Genomic DNA, 15,631 nt, shown 5'->3' on the forward strand with positions numbered 1-15,631 from the left:
TGTTCAGTTCCAAAACTATCAGTGAGTTGAAGCTCATTACGATCATCATCATCAGAGGTCAGAACTACCTGGTGAAAGAAGACAATCTGAAGAAGGATTCACAATTATTCAAAGGCATCGACAAAGTGAAAAACAGGAAAATCGATGAGTCAATGCAAGCCAAACAACAGAAACAGTGAAGAATTCCATTCCATTCCAGTCCAGAACCCAGTCCTGTTGTTTTTGGAGTCAGGTCACAATTACTGCAACAACTTTATATTCCCACTTGGCTATCTGTACATTTAGTTAATCAAGCTCTTTGAATCCAGCTCTCTGGTCCTCAAGCAGGCTCCATATGGAAATCAATTCCGCCTTCTGCAATGACCTTGAACTAAAAATGCCAAAGAAGAAGGGCTTGTCCAGGATTTGAATCCAGGATCTCTCACACATTAATTAATCACTCACCCTAAGCAAGAATCATACCCCTAGATCAACATGCCACTGATATCAGAACTTCCTTTTAGCTCCTGTGGAATTTCACTGGCAGCCAAAGCCGATCATCCAATTTTTTTTCCGAGCAAAGCAGCATCTTGCAAATTCTGAAATAAAAACAGAAAGTGTTGGAAATGTTAAGAAACTCTGGCAGCATCTGTGGAGAGAGAAACAGAGTTCACCTTTCAGGGCGTTTAACTTTTGTTTGAGCCACCCTTTCACACTGCTTCTGTCCACCCAATCTCACTTTCTATTTTATCGAGATTCCACCCACTCACTACCTAAATACATTTATCATGAATTCCTCATATCTTTTAATAATGACAATTTTATATTTCTGGCCTTTGCTTTGGACTCCACCACAAGTGGAATCATGTCTCCATCAACCCAATCAAACCCATTCACTATTTCCTCACATTGCAATGTTTCTTTCACCCTGACAGACGATGGAATTTCTGCTGCTTGATTGCAGTTCTTGCTTCCTGCCAGTAGATGTCACTGCACTCCAGTACAGTGAAGGTGACAAATCTGAGAGCACACAACAAGAAGTAATTGTTCACGTTGTTCATTGTTCAGTGAACAGGTCCCTCTATTCCTGCAAACTCTTTAGAACTGTGCCATTAAGTATATATTGCCTCTCCCTATTCCGTCTGCTAAAATGCATCACCTCACACTAGTCACTATTAAAATCCATCTGCACCTGTCTGCCCATTCTGCTAGCCTATCACTGTCTTGTTGCAGGTGATTCATTTCATCCTCACTGTTTGCCACTTCTCCAAGTTTGGTGTTATCGGCATATTTTGAGATTCTACTCTATATTCCAAGATCCAAGTCATTTATCTGTCGCAAGTAAAAAGCAGTGGTTCCAGCAGTGACCCTTGGGGAACAGCACTGTCGACAACCTTCCAGTCTGAGAATGAATCATTTATTACGCCTTGCTGTTTTCTGTCCTTAAGCCAATTTTCTATCCAATTGGACACTGACCCTCCTATTCCATGAACCTCAATGTTGTTAATCACCCTTTTATGTGTCGTTTCTTAAAATCCATAGAAACAACATCCACTGCATGCCCTTCATAAACCTTCTCTGTTAGTTCATCAAAAAATGCAGTTAGATTAGTCAAGCATGAACTCCCATGTATAAATCCATGCTCACTCTCCTTAATTAACTCAAACCTCTACAAGTGACTGTTGATTTTTTCCCTGATTGTTCTTTCTAAAACCTTACCCACCACTGCTGTTAATCTAACTGGCCTGTAGTTAGCCGGACTGTCCTTACACCCTTTCTTGAATAAGGGTGTCACATTTGCAACTGTTTAATCCTCTGACACCTCCCCCGTATCCAGGGAAGATTGGAAGATTATAGCAATCCTTTCTGTTATCTGCATCCACATTTCCTTTCGCAATCTGGGATGAAAGCCATCCGGACCAGGTAATTTATCTTCCTGAAGCATAACCAGCCTTTTCAGTACCTCCCTCTCTCAATTTGTACCCTCTCCATTGCCTCTACACTCTCCACTTCTCCTGATATTTTGTCAAATTCCACTTCCTTAGTGATCATTGGTACAAGGTACTTATTAACTAGATTAACATTGCCCTGCAGTTCTAAGTATATATTACCCTCTTTGTCCCTAATGGGGCCCACTTCACCGCTGACTACCTGCTTATTATTTATATACTGCTCGAAGATTTTTGGGTTCCCTTTCATGTTGACTGCCATTCTATTCTCGTCGAGATAGAGAATAAGCTAAATATAGAAGATATAAATATTTCCCATCCTTGGGTGAGGTGGAATTTTTTTATGCTGTGAGTGGTAATGTCCTGACCCACGAGTGTGGTGGAAGTAGAGACAATCAATGATTTGAAAAGGAAATTGGATGTATACTTGAAGCAAAGGAACTTGCAGGAGGAAAGGGATAGAGCAGGTGAGTGGAACTGAGCAGCTGGCTCCGATAATTGCTGCAGTCACTGCGATCCCCCTTAATTTTGTACAAGGTGACAATGTTTGCATCACGCATGTTTTGAGCCCTTGTTGAGCTGGACTATGGTGGGCTCACTGTCCAGTTCCTCCATGACAGGGAAGTCTGGAATGGCACTGAGAGCTACTTCAATGACAATGTTCTCCGTTATGTAGAGTTCAAGATAATGCTCCACTCACCTTTCCATCGGCTTGTTGGGTTCAGTGATGATCACCCCTCTCTTTGTCTTCAAAAGGTGCTGATTTAGTTACTACTGGGCCCATTGCTTTCTTCATTCCTTCATACATCCCTCTAGCATCCCCGGATTCATCAGCAGAGTTTTAAACAGTATTGATTGGTGCAGTGCCGAGCAGTCTGCAGAGACTTGTTTCTGGCAGCTCTGAGAGCAATTAGATGTTGTTTGCTGGGGACTTGTTTGTAGTTCATGAGGGCTCTCCTCTTAGTTACAGTAACTGACTCCATTTCAGTCCAATAAGCCTCAAACCAGTCAGCATTCCTCCCATCTTTTTTCCTATACACAGTGAGTGCAGAGATATAGATGGTGGTGTGCAGATGATTCCACTTTGACACTGCACTGAGGCCTTGAGCATTGTTGTCTGAAAGAGCCTGATCGAGGATGTTGAGGAACTCCTGGGTCCTTTCTGGATCAGTGGTTCGGCAAGTGTTGATCAGAAGACGAGCTTTCATCATGGATGGATGAAGCTTCCTTGGCTGAAGCCTGACCTTGTTACACACCAGGGAGTGGTCAGTGTCACAGTCAGCGCTGTGATAGCTGCGAGTGATGAGGACACTGCTGAGGGTGTTATGTCTGGTGAAGATAAGGTCTAGCTGGTGCCAATGGCATGATCTCGGATGTCTCCAGGACACCTTGTAGCACAGCTTGACCTGGAAGTAGCTGTTCATCACACAGAATCCATGGTGACAGCATAGCTCCAGCAACCTCTGTCCATTTTCGTTCATCTTGCAAATCCCCTGGTGCTCTATGCACATTGGCAAAGCTGTGTAGTCAGTACCCAAGCTTGTGTTGAAGTCTCCTAGAAGGTACAGTCCCTCAGTGCTGGGAATTCTACTGATGGCAGTGTCAAGTGTCACATAGAATTGATCCTTGACATCTGGGGTGGAGGTGAGTGTCGGGACATAGATGCACATGAGATTAACTGGGCCCACACTTGTTGACAAGTGAAGAGTAAGAAGTCTCTCTGAGCCTGCTGTGGCTGGTTCACTCATCTCAAGTGGCGTGTATTTTACTGTGAAACCCACTCCATGCTCACGAGTTGCCTCTTGGGCTTTCCCCTGCCAGAAGAAGGTGTAGTGTTTCTCTTTGAGGGATCCACTTTGAACGAGTCTAGTTTCTTGCAGCACAGCAGTGTCCACATTGAGCCTTGTGAGTTCCTTGTCGATCACAACTGTCTTGTGTGTGTCATCAACCAGCAGAAGGTTGTCGGTAAGGCCAGGACACATGGTCCTTACATTCCAGCTTGTGATGCGAAGGACTGGTGTCTTCTTTGTTGAGTTTGTTTTTCTTGGTGCATAGATTATCGATCCGCCTGTTGAAAGATGACTCTCAAAGCTCCAAGCACCCATTGAAGCAAGCAGGTGGTGGCTTCACAGCACCTAACTGACTGGGGGCTGCCCAGCTTGGAGTGAATGGTAGCTATCCAATGAGACACTAAGAGCTCTCCCACTGTCCGAAGTAACCCCTGGCGCTCATACTCTACACCAATTGAATGAGAGCTTATAATCAGTAACTGTTTATTCCCGGGTTGTGCTCATGTTTAACCACGAAGCTGGAGTGTCCTCTCCAGGGCACAGGCCTGGGCAAACAGTATGGAGACCCTGAGCATCAGGACCCCCTCTCAGCATTGCTCGTATTGTCCAAAGGAAAGGAAAAACCAGTACTGTTTGTTACCAGTTCAGCTGTAGGAGTTGCTGGAAAACTGCCTGATAAGTAACAGGTAACTGCCTCCAGGACTCCATTCCCGATTTACTGTCCAGGTTTACTGCCTCAGCCTTCTTATTTATTTATTTAGAGATACAGTACTGAAACAGGCCCTTCCAGCCCACCGAGTCTGTGCCGACCATCAACCACCCATTTATACTAATCCTACATTAATCCCATATTCCTACCACATCCCCTCAATTCCCCTACCACCTACCTACACTAGGGGAAATTTACAATGGCCAATTTACCTATCAACCTGCAAGTCTTTGGCTGTGGGAGGAAACCAGAGCACCCGGCAGAAACCCACGCAGTCACAGGGAGAACTTGTAAACTCTGCACAGGCAGTAACCAGAATCGAACGCGGGTCACTAGAGGTGTGAGGCTGCGGTGCTAACCACTGCGCCACTGTGTCTTCTCGAGACACCCCTTGAGAAGTGAGACTTTTTGCCCAGAGATGGGGCTCTGTTTCTTGGCATCAGGATGGAACCACACACCAGTGGGCCTGTATGACATGCACAAGGATATCACACACTGCCCCATCTCTGGTACAGATCAGAGTCAGACACTGAACAGATTGCAACCCACAAGGACATCACAACCTTCCCGCTCTCTGGGACAGGTCAGTGTGATACACCAAACAAACAGCACCCCACAGGGACCTCATAAATGCCACGTCCCTGTGACAGATCAAGGTCAGACACTGCAAATATTGCAACCAGAGGAACATCACAAATTGCCCCATCCTTCGGACAGCTCGGGGTCTGACATTGAACATATTGCAACAACAAGGACATTACTGTATTACTCCCTCCATTCTGAAAAACAAGCATTCACCCTACTTTTTACCCTGCAGCCAATTTTGGATCCACACTGCCACTGCCCCTTTAATCCCATCTGCTTGAATTTTGTTAGCAAGTCATAGAGACATGCAAAACTGAAACAGGCCCTACGGCCCACTGAGTCTGTGCTGACCAACCACCACCCATTTATAGTAATCCTACACCATAATCCCATTTTCCCTACCACGTCCCCACCTGCTTTGAAAGAATATCGGGAATGTAGGACCAATCTGAAACGAGGAATTAAGAGGGCTAAAAGGGGTCATGAAATATCTTTAGCAAACAGGGTTAAGGAAAATCCCAAAGCCTTTTATTCATATATAAGGAGAAAGAGGGTAACTAGAGAAAGGATTGGCCCACTAAAGGACAAAGGAGGAATGTTATGCTTGGACTCAGAGAAAATGGGTGAGATTCTAAACGAGTACTTTGCATCGGTATTCACCGAGGAGAGGGACATGACGGATGTTGAGGTTAGGAACAGATGTTTGATTACTCTAGGTCAAGTCGGCATAAGGAGGGAGGAAGTGTTGGGTATTCTAAAGGGCATTAAGGTGGACAAGTCCCCAGGTCCGGATGGGATCTATCCCAGGTTACTGATGGAAGCGAGAGAGGAAATAGCTGGGGCCTTAACAGATATCTTTGCAGCATCCTTAAACACGGGTGAGGTCCCGGAGGACTGGAGAATTGCTAATGTTGTCCCCTTGTTTAAGAAGGGTAGCAGGGATAATCCAGGTAATTATAGACCGGTGAGCCTGACGTCAGTGGTAGGGAAGGTGCTGGAGAAGATACTGAGGGATAGGATCTATTCCCATTTGGAAGAAAATGGGCTCATCAGTGATAGGCAACATGGTTTTGTGCAGGGAAGGTCATGTCTTACCAACTTAATAGAATTCTTTGAGGAAGTGACAAAGTTGATTGATGAGGGAAGGGCTGTCGATGTCATATACATGGACTTCAGTAAGGCGTTTGATAAGGTTCCCCATGGCAGGCTGATGGAATGGAGAAAGTGAAGGCGCTTGGGGTCCAAGGTGTACTAGCTCGATGGATAAAGAACTGGCTGGGCAACAGGAGACAGAGAGTAGCAGTAGAAGGGAGTTTCTCAAAATGGAGACGTGTGACCAGTGGTGTTCCACAGGGATCCGTGCTGGGACCACTGTTGTTTGTGATATACATTAATGATTTGGAGGAAAGTATAGGTGGACTGATTAGCAAATTTGCAGACGACACTAAGATTGGTGGAGTAGCAGATAGTGAAGGGGACTGTCAGAGAATACAGCAGAATATAGATAGATTGGAGAGTTGGGCAGAGAAATGGCAGATGGAGTTCAATCAGGGCAAATGCGAGGTGATGCATTTTGGAAGATCCAATTCAAGAGTGAACTATACAGTAAATGGAAAAGTCCTGGGGAAAATTGATGTCCAGAGAGATTTGGGTGTTCAGGTCCACTGTTCCCTGAAGGTGGCAACGCAGGTAAATAGAGTGGTCAAGAAGGCATACGGCATGCTTTCCTTCATCGGACGGGGCATTGAGTACAAGAGTTGGCAGGTCATGTTACAGTTGTATAGGACTTTGGTTCGGCCACATTTGGAATACTGCGTACAGTTCTGGTCGCCACATTATCAAAAGGATGTGGATGCTTTGGAGAGGGTGCAGAGGAGGTTCACAAGGATGTTGCCTGGTATGGAGGGCGCTAGCTATGAAGAGAGGTTGAGCAGATTAGGATTATTTTCATTAGAAAGACGGAGGTTGAGGGGGGACCTGATTGAGGTGTACAAAATCATGAGAGGTATAGACAGGGTGGATAGCAAGAGGCTTTTTCCCAGAGTGGGGGTTTCAATTACTAGAGGACACGAGTTCAAAGTGAAAGGGGAAAAGTTTAGGGGGGATATGCGTGGAAAGTTCTTTACGCAGAGGGTGGTGGGCACCTGGAACGCATTGCCAGCGGAGGTGGTAGATGCGGGCACGATGGATTCTTTTAAGATGTATCTAGACAGATACATGAATGGGCAGGAAGAAAAGAGATACAGAACCTTAGAAAATAGGCGACATGTTTAGAGAGAGGATCTGGATCGGCGCAGGCTTGGAGGGCCGAAGGGCCTGTTCCTGTGCTGTAATTATCTTTGTTTTTTTATTCTCTTACCTACACTAGGAGCAATTTACAACAGCCAATTTACCTATCAACCTGCAGTCTTTGCTTGTTGGAGGAAACCGGAGCACCCAGCAGAAACACACACAGTCACAGGGAGAACTTGCAAACTCTGCACAGGCAGTATCCAGAACTGAACCTGGGTTGCGAGAGCTGTGAGATTGCAGTGCCAACCACTGTGTCATTGTGCTGCCCCAAGTCTAGTTCATGGTATCTTTTCAAACACAATTTTGATGTCCAGACACGTACCATCAACCTCACCACCCTCGTCAACTCTCTCTGAAACTTCATCAAAGAAATTAATTCATTAATTATTTCAGACACAATCTTCTGTTAACCAATCTGTACTGGCTGTCATTTATTAGCCCATGTTCTACCAAGTGACAGTTAATTTCCTCTTGGATAATTTTCTCTAAAAGTTTCCCCACCACCGACATTAGACTAATTGGTCTGTCGTTCCTGGGTTTATCTCTCTTTTTAAACAGGGCTGTAATATTCACAACCCTTGCAGACTTATCTTTTAATTCTGGAAAGTCTATTGTAGACAATCACTTTGGGCATGACTTTAACCAATTAAAGCAATAGGATACTTGATTAATAAGTCCAGAACCTTTATTGAGAGTAAAATAGTACTTAATAATTGAAAGTAAAATTATACTTAACAAACTTGGGGAATATAACTTTACAGCTCTGGGGACTGGTCGAGCTTGGTCTCAGAGTGTCATGGTCCTCTTTGTCCAGTCTAGATCCCTCGTCAGATGGAGAACTTGGTTGATGATCTGAGTCTTTACCCCTGAGATCTTCTAGTGTTCCTGCACACTGAAACCTGACAAGATCCCTACTTTTAACCCCTGGATGGCCATCACACCACCATGTAAAATAATAATTGGTCCTAGCTGTTGCTAGGTACATTTAATTAGTTCTTAATAATGTCTTCCACTAACAGTCACCTGTCCTCAAAATCTCAGACATGAGTACAATGGAGTGGTTTCACACTGTCTCCCAATCTGATCTGAAACAAGTTTCCTGTTCATTAAATCTAGAGTCTTGAAGGTCACGATGTACCATACCATTGGTTTTATCAGGGGTCCGAGAAAGGTCCATTGTTTGAATACATTTAGCTGAAACTGTCCTTTCCCACACAGACACAGAAACTCACAGTAATTAGATTGAACTAACTTTAAATGAAAACCCATTCTCTCTAAAATGTTTATTGATTCATTAATTATAACTCAATCAAGGTTCATTACTTTTACAATCATCTGTTTCAGGATGGGTAGCTACTCATTAATTATACAGGATATAAACGTTAGTACTGAACACAAAATGGTTCCTTTGGTCATGTGTTCATTATAAAATGGCTTTCTTAACGTTGTTAGTTATGACAATGGATACATGATAAAAATGGTCAAGTTGAACTGAGATCGAACTACCCAAGCTTACCTCCATCCTCCAGTCCTCTGGCATCATTCCCATATTCAAGGAGGATTGAAAGATTGTGGTTCGAGTCTCTGCTATTTCCACCCTGACTTCCCTCAGCAACCCAGGATGCAGCCCATCCAGACCGGGTGACCTGTAGACAGGTGTGAGCACTGCTAACCTTGTAAATGTCTCCTCTTTATCTATTTTCATCCCCTCCAAATTCTCCACTTCCTCCTCCTTTACTGTGACATTTGCAGCACCCGTTTGTTTTGTGATGACAGATGAAATGTACTTAATTAGTACCTCAGCCACACCCTCTGCCTCCACAGGATCTCCTAATTGACCCACCCTTTCATTGACTGTCCATATGTTGGTAAAAGACTTCAGTGTTCCCAGTTATGTGACCTGCTAATCTTTTCTCATACATTCTCTTGCTAATCTCATTTCCTTTTTCAGCTCTCCTCTGTACTTTCTGTATTCTGCTTGTTTCTCTACTGCATATGAATCCTCACATGATTTTTCAGTGAATGATTTTTGAACTATTTTGTAAAAGGATTTAGTTTTGTAAATTTCTCCCTAGCTCCCCTCATGGTCAGGCAGAAAGTTTAACTGCTGTGTTTTCAAACAGCAACAGCTTTATTTGAAAAACCATTGGGACAGGATTCCGGGTTTTAATCCAGTCACAAATCTGGTTCTGATGTCTTGTGGCTCCAGCTGTCATATGACCTGTCAGAGGATGACCTCATAATTGACCCAGTCATGGAGCTGTGGGTTGATGTTTAAATTGTTTCAAAATAATTTTCCAGAAGGACAATCAAAATGAATCGATATATAAAAGGTAGATTTTGTGAATTTGTGCTCCCAGTGGAAATCCCTGCAGAGTCTGCTGGTTTTCATATCCCCAATTCCCCACAGGAAGCTCTGTGCTCGGAGTCTGTATTCATTACATCAACATTATACAGAATCATTTCATGGGAGACCCCAGTGTGAATTGTAGACAGGTGGTTCAGTTTTAACTTTCAAAGTAACACAGAAGCAAAATACTGCTGATACTGGAAATCTGAAATAAAAACAGAAAATGCTGGAAATACTCAGCAGGTCTGGCAGCATCTGTGGAGAGAGAGACAGAGTTAACGTTTCAGATCTGTGACCTTTCATCAGAACTGAGCTGAAATTGTCTGAGGGACTGCGATTGTGGAATCAATTTCAGGGTCAAAGACATTGTACTTGGTAAGGATAGGAAGATGGAGATTATTAAGTACAGTGCAAAAATATAGATGCTTTTACATTATTTTAATCAAAATTGATTTAAACTTTGTGCTCATGAATCCTATCTTTTGATCACAATGACACTGATAACAATGGAAAAAGCAAGACTTGCATTTCACGACCACAGGATATTGCAAACCCTTTTACAGCCAATGAAGGAAGGACTTTTAAAGTGTAGTCACTCAACAGTACAATAGAGGACCCTACAATAAAGATGTATAAGATTCTCACCACACAACTGCCAGACAATGACCATCCCAAACAAGAGAGAATCTAACCATCTCCCTTTGACATTCAATGGCATTACCATCGCTGAATCCCCCACTCTCAACAACCTGGGGGTTACCATTGAGCAGAAACTGAACTGCAGTAGCCATATAGATATTATGGCTACAAGAGCAGGTCAGAGACTAGGAATCCTGCGGCAAGTAACTCACCTCCTGACTCCCCAAAGCCTGGACATTAGTAAGGGGTATGATGGAATACTCTCCACTTGTCTGGCTGGGTGCAGCTCCAACAATACTCAAGAAACTCAACAGGACAAAGCAGCCCGCTTGATTGGCACCCCATTTACAACATTCATGCCCTCCCTCACTGGCACACAGTGGCAGCAGTGTGTACTATCCACAAGATGCACTGCAGCAATGTGCCAAGGCTCCTGAGACAGCACCTTCCAAACCCGCGACCTTTATCACCTAGAAGGACAAGGGCAGCAGATGCATGGGAACACCACAACCTGCAAGTTCCCCTCCAAGCCACACACCATCCTGAATTGTAACTGTATCACCGTTCCTTGACTGTTGCTGGGTCAAAATCCTGGAACTCTCTTCATAACAGCAGCACATGGACTGCAGTGGTTCAAGAAGGCAGCTCAGCACCACCTTCTCAAGGCAATTAGGGATGGATAATAAATGCTGGCCTAGCCAGCGACACCCACCTCCCATGAATGACTTAAAAAAATGATAATATCCTGTAATCCTCCAAAGTAGAAAATACAGATGGAAATGAAAAATAATAAAACAGTCAGCATGGATTTCACAAAGAAAGACTTGACGAACCTTATCTTTGAAAAATCAACAGCAAGAGTAATATAGCAGATGTAGAAGAGTTTAAGTTAATAAAGCCTCATCCATTTATGTGCTTGAACCATCAAATTGTGGGTTAACAAACAAACATACTAACTGACAGAGCTGCATGTTGTGCTTTCTAAATTACCCTAAAGTAGGGTGTTAATGAGTTAAAGCTTCAGGTTGCTGCAACCAGAATAGCCATTGTCCACGATCAGTTTTACTGTTACAAATAAAGATGGAACATTCATTGTGAATCTATAGAAACAGTCTGGTCCTGCACACTGCAGACACATCCACGTCATCACCAACCAGCTCTCCTATAATTGGTGCAGTTATTTGACTTTGCCCCATTCGCTCCATGGAATTACTTTTAAAAGATTTTAAATTACAAGCAGTTTTGTTAATGTTCAGCCTTTGAGAAGAAATCATTCCCTGGCCACAGTGGAGACAGCATTGGATATAAAACAGTAGACTACCAGGTAACACAGTGAAAGCTGATCAGCTAATCTATAATTACTTACATTTCTTAATTTTGCTCTTGCTATTCGGTTTTTCAGCATTTTCAGCTCCTGACTGTGGATATTATTGTGATTAAATGTGAAAAGATGCACTGTGTCTCAGCCCCGGTATATTGGCTCTTTCTCTGTACAGTGCTGTATACACGCAGATACTGACAGTGTCTCTCCCTCCCTCAACTTTCCAGCCCTGACGGTGCAGAAAGCGCTGCTCAAAGTTACACATTCTGACTGTTTGCAGTTGATTAGTGAGAGATTATTAACGTATCCTTCTGCAGCGCTGCCTCGGTTAATAACAGCAGATCTAAGCCACATTTCAGATACAGAAACAGATGCATCAATTATTCACTCTTTCCCAGAGTGAGTGAGGCCGGGACAAGCAGCAACATTCCGGCCCCACACTCTGCAATTACCCAGCACCAGTGGAAAGCAGTGAATACAGATTCAATCAGTGGGTTAATGTCCATTACCGGGATGCAAGATTCCACAGCCCAGGACAAACATCCCCATACACCGAGAACAAGCTCAGGAAAACCCGGGGGAGTTAATATCCCAAACACTGAGCATTCCAGTAACATTGAACAAGTTCCTGAACTGAGTGAACCTTTCAAAATACAGAAGTGAGGACGAGGTCAAAAAGGTCTGAACAGTTGAGGTGACTGAGCGGTTTCAGCTTCTCTGTTCAGGTTGCAGCTTTCACTGGAGGCATGTGTTTAAATCCCACTTCTGACAACTAGATTTTCAGTTACTTTGCAGAGCTTCCTTGAAGGTTTGGGGTCGAGTAAATACTGAGGAACTGTTTCTAACAGCTGAATGGTCAATAACCAAAGGTTAAAGATTTAAGGTGACTGACAAAACCAGAAGGAACTTGAGGAAAAATTCCTTTCTGCAACATGTGGTTAGAATTTCAGTTATGTGGATAGATTGGAGAAGCTGGGGTTGTTCTCCTTAGAGAGGAGATTTGATAGAGGTGTTCACAATCATGAGGGGTCGTGACAGACCCGACAGAGAGAAACTGTTGGTAGGAGCAGCAGGAGAAGGTAGCGACTCTTCGGTGGGTGAGTGAAGGCATCAGGAGCTGTGTTTTAAAAGTAAGTACTTACTGTTTTACTTACTGTTTTCCTTGTCTTTGGCGCCGGAGGAACCGGAAGCTGGTCGGCAGCGAGGACTCCTGGGTAGGTATTTTCCTTAAAGGTGCGGAGCTGAGGGGTTGATAGATAGAAGCTACACGGAGGTCGTTACTCCACAAATCAAAGGCAGCTGGGTAACAGTTAGAGGTGGGAAGAGGTCAGTGCAGGGATCTCCTGTGGTCGTTCCCCTCAACAACAAGTATACAGTTTTAGATACTGTTGGGGGGGACGGCCTATCGGGGGCAGGCTGCAGTGACCGGGCCTCTGGCACGGGGTCCTGCACTGTGGCTCAGAAGGGAAGGAGAGAGAATGGGAGAGCACTAGTCATCGGGGACTCGATGGTGAGGAGTACGGACAGGCGGTTCTGTGGGCGCAGGCGAGACGCACGGATGGTTTGTTGCCTCCCTGGTGCCAGGGTCCGTGATGTTTGTGATCGCGTCTTCAGGATCCTTAAAGGGGAGGGGGAGCAGCCAGAGGTCGTGGTGCACATTGGCACCAACGACGTAGGAAGGAAGGGTGGCACAGATGTTAGAAGTGAGTTTAGGGAGTTAGGCTGGAAGCTGAAAGCTCGGACGGACAGAGTTGTTATCTCTGGTTTGTTGCCGGCGCCACGTGATAGTGAGGCTAGGAATAGGGAGAGAGCACAGCTGAACACGTGGCTGCAGGAATGGTGTAGGAGGGAGGGCTTCCAGTTCTTGGATAATTGGACTGCATTCTGGGGAAGATGGGACCTGTTCAAACAGGACGGGCTGCATCTGAACCAGAGGGGCACCAATATCCTGGGAGGGAGGTTTGCTAGTACTGTTCGGGAGGGTTTAAACTAGTTTGGCAGGGGGATGGGAACCGGACTTGTAATCCAGGGACCAGTGGGTCCACTCAGAAAGACAAAGAGTGTAGTGAGGTATTGGGGAAGGTAGCACTGTCACAGAGGACAGATGGGCACGGAGAAGGGTTAAAGTGCGTATACTTCAACGCAAGAAGCATCAGGAATAAGGTGAGTGAATTGAAGGCGTGGATGGGCACTTGGGACTACGATGTTGTGGCCATCACTGAAACGTGGATAGGTGAGGGGGAGGAATGGTTTTTGGAGGTACCTGGTTATAGATGTTTTCATAAGATTAGGAATGGTGGTAAAAGAGGTGGGGGGGTGGCATTGTTAGTTAGAAATAGTGTAACAACTGCTGAAAGAATTTTCGAGGAGGATCTGCCGACTGAGGCACTGTGGGTTGAGGTCAGGAACAGGAAAGGAGCAGTCACCTTGATGGGAGTTTTCTATAGGCCCCCCAATAGCAGCAGGGAGGTGGAAGAGCAGATTGGGAAACAGATTTTGGAAAGGAGCAGAAGTCACAGGGTAGTAATTATGGGGGATTTCAACTTCCCAAATATTGATTGGCAACTCTTTAGATCGAATAGTTTGGATGGGGTAGTGTTTGTGCAGTATGTCCAGGAAGCTTTTCTGACTCAGTATGTAGACTGCCCGACCAGAGGGGAGGCAATATTGGATTTGGTACTAGGTAATGAACCAGGGCAAGTGATAGAGCTGTTGGTGGGCGAGCACTTTGGAGATAGTGATCACAATTCTGTAGCATTCACTGTGGTAATGGAGAGGGATAGGTATGTGCAACAGGGCAAGGTTTACAATTGGGGGAAGGGTAGATATGATGCTGTCAGGCAGGAACTGAGGAGCATAAGTTGGGAGCATATGCTGGCAGGGAAGGGCACGGTCGAAATGTGGAACTTTTTCAAGGAGCAGATAGTAGGGGCCATTGATAAGCATGTCCCTGTCAGACAGGGAAGGGATGGTCATGTGAGGGAACCGTGGTTGACAAGAGAGGTTGAGAGTCTTGTTAGGAAGAAGAAGGATGCGTATATAAAGTTGAGGAAAAAGGGCACAGGCATAGCTCTGGAGGGATACAAGATGGCCAGGAAGGATCTGAAGAAAGGGATTAGGAGAGCTAAGAGAGGGCATGAAAAATGCTTGGCGGGTAGGATAAAAGAAAACCCCAAGGCCTTTTACGCGTATGTCAGAAATATGAGGATGACTAGGGGGACCATAGGTCCGGTCAAGGACAATAGCGGGAGACTGTGTGTTGAGCCGGAAGAGATAAGTGAGGTTTTGAATGAGTACTTCTCTTCGGTATTTACGAATGAGAAGGGGTGTATTACTGAAGAGGACGGTGGGAAGCAGACTGGTAAGCTCGAGGAAGTGCTCGTTAGGAGGGAAGATGTGTTGGGGTTTTTGAATAACTTGAAGATAGACAAGTCTCCCGGGCCTGACGGGGTATATCCAAGGATGTTATGGGAAGCAAGGGATGAAATTGCAGAGCCGCTGGCAATGATCTTTTCATCTTCTCTGCTGACGGGGGTGGTACCAGGTGATTGGAGGGTGGCAAATGTTGTGCCCCTGTTCAAGAAAGGGAATAGGAACAACCCTGGGAATTACAGGCCAGTTAGTCTTACTTCGGTGGTAGGCAAGTTGATGGAAAAGGTGCTGAGGGATAGGATTTCTGAGCATCTGGAAAGACACTGCTTGATTCGGGACAGTCAGCACGGTTTTGTGAGGGGTAGGTCTTGCCTCACAAGCCTGATTGAATTCTTTGAGCAGGTGACCAAGCAAGTGGATGAGGGTAAACCAGTGGATGTGGTGTACATGGATTTTAGTAAGGCATTTGATAAGGTCCCCCATGGTAGACTTATGGAGAAAGTCAGGAGGCATGGGATAGTGGGGAATGTGGCCAGTTGGATTAAGAATTGGCTAACTGATAGAAGGCAGAGAGTGGTCTTAGATGGTAAATACTCAGCCTGGAGCCCAGTTACCAGTGGCGTGCCGCAGGGATCAGTTCTGGGT

The sequence above is a fragment of the Heterodontus francisci genome, unplaced genomic scaffold (genome assembly GCF_036365525.1).
Source record: "Heterodontus francisci isolate sHetFra1 unplaced genomic scaffold, sHetFra1.hap1 HAP1_SCAFFOLD_75, whole genome shotgun sequence".
Lineage (NCBI taxonomy): Eukaryota > Metazoa > Chordata > Chondrichthyes > Heterodontiformes > Heterodontidae > Heterodontus > Heterodontus francisci.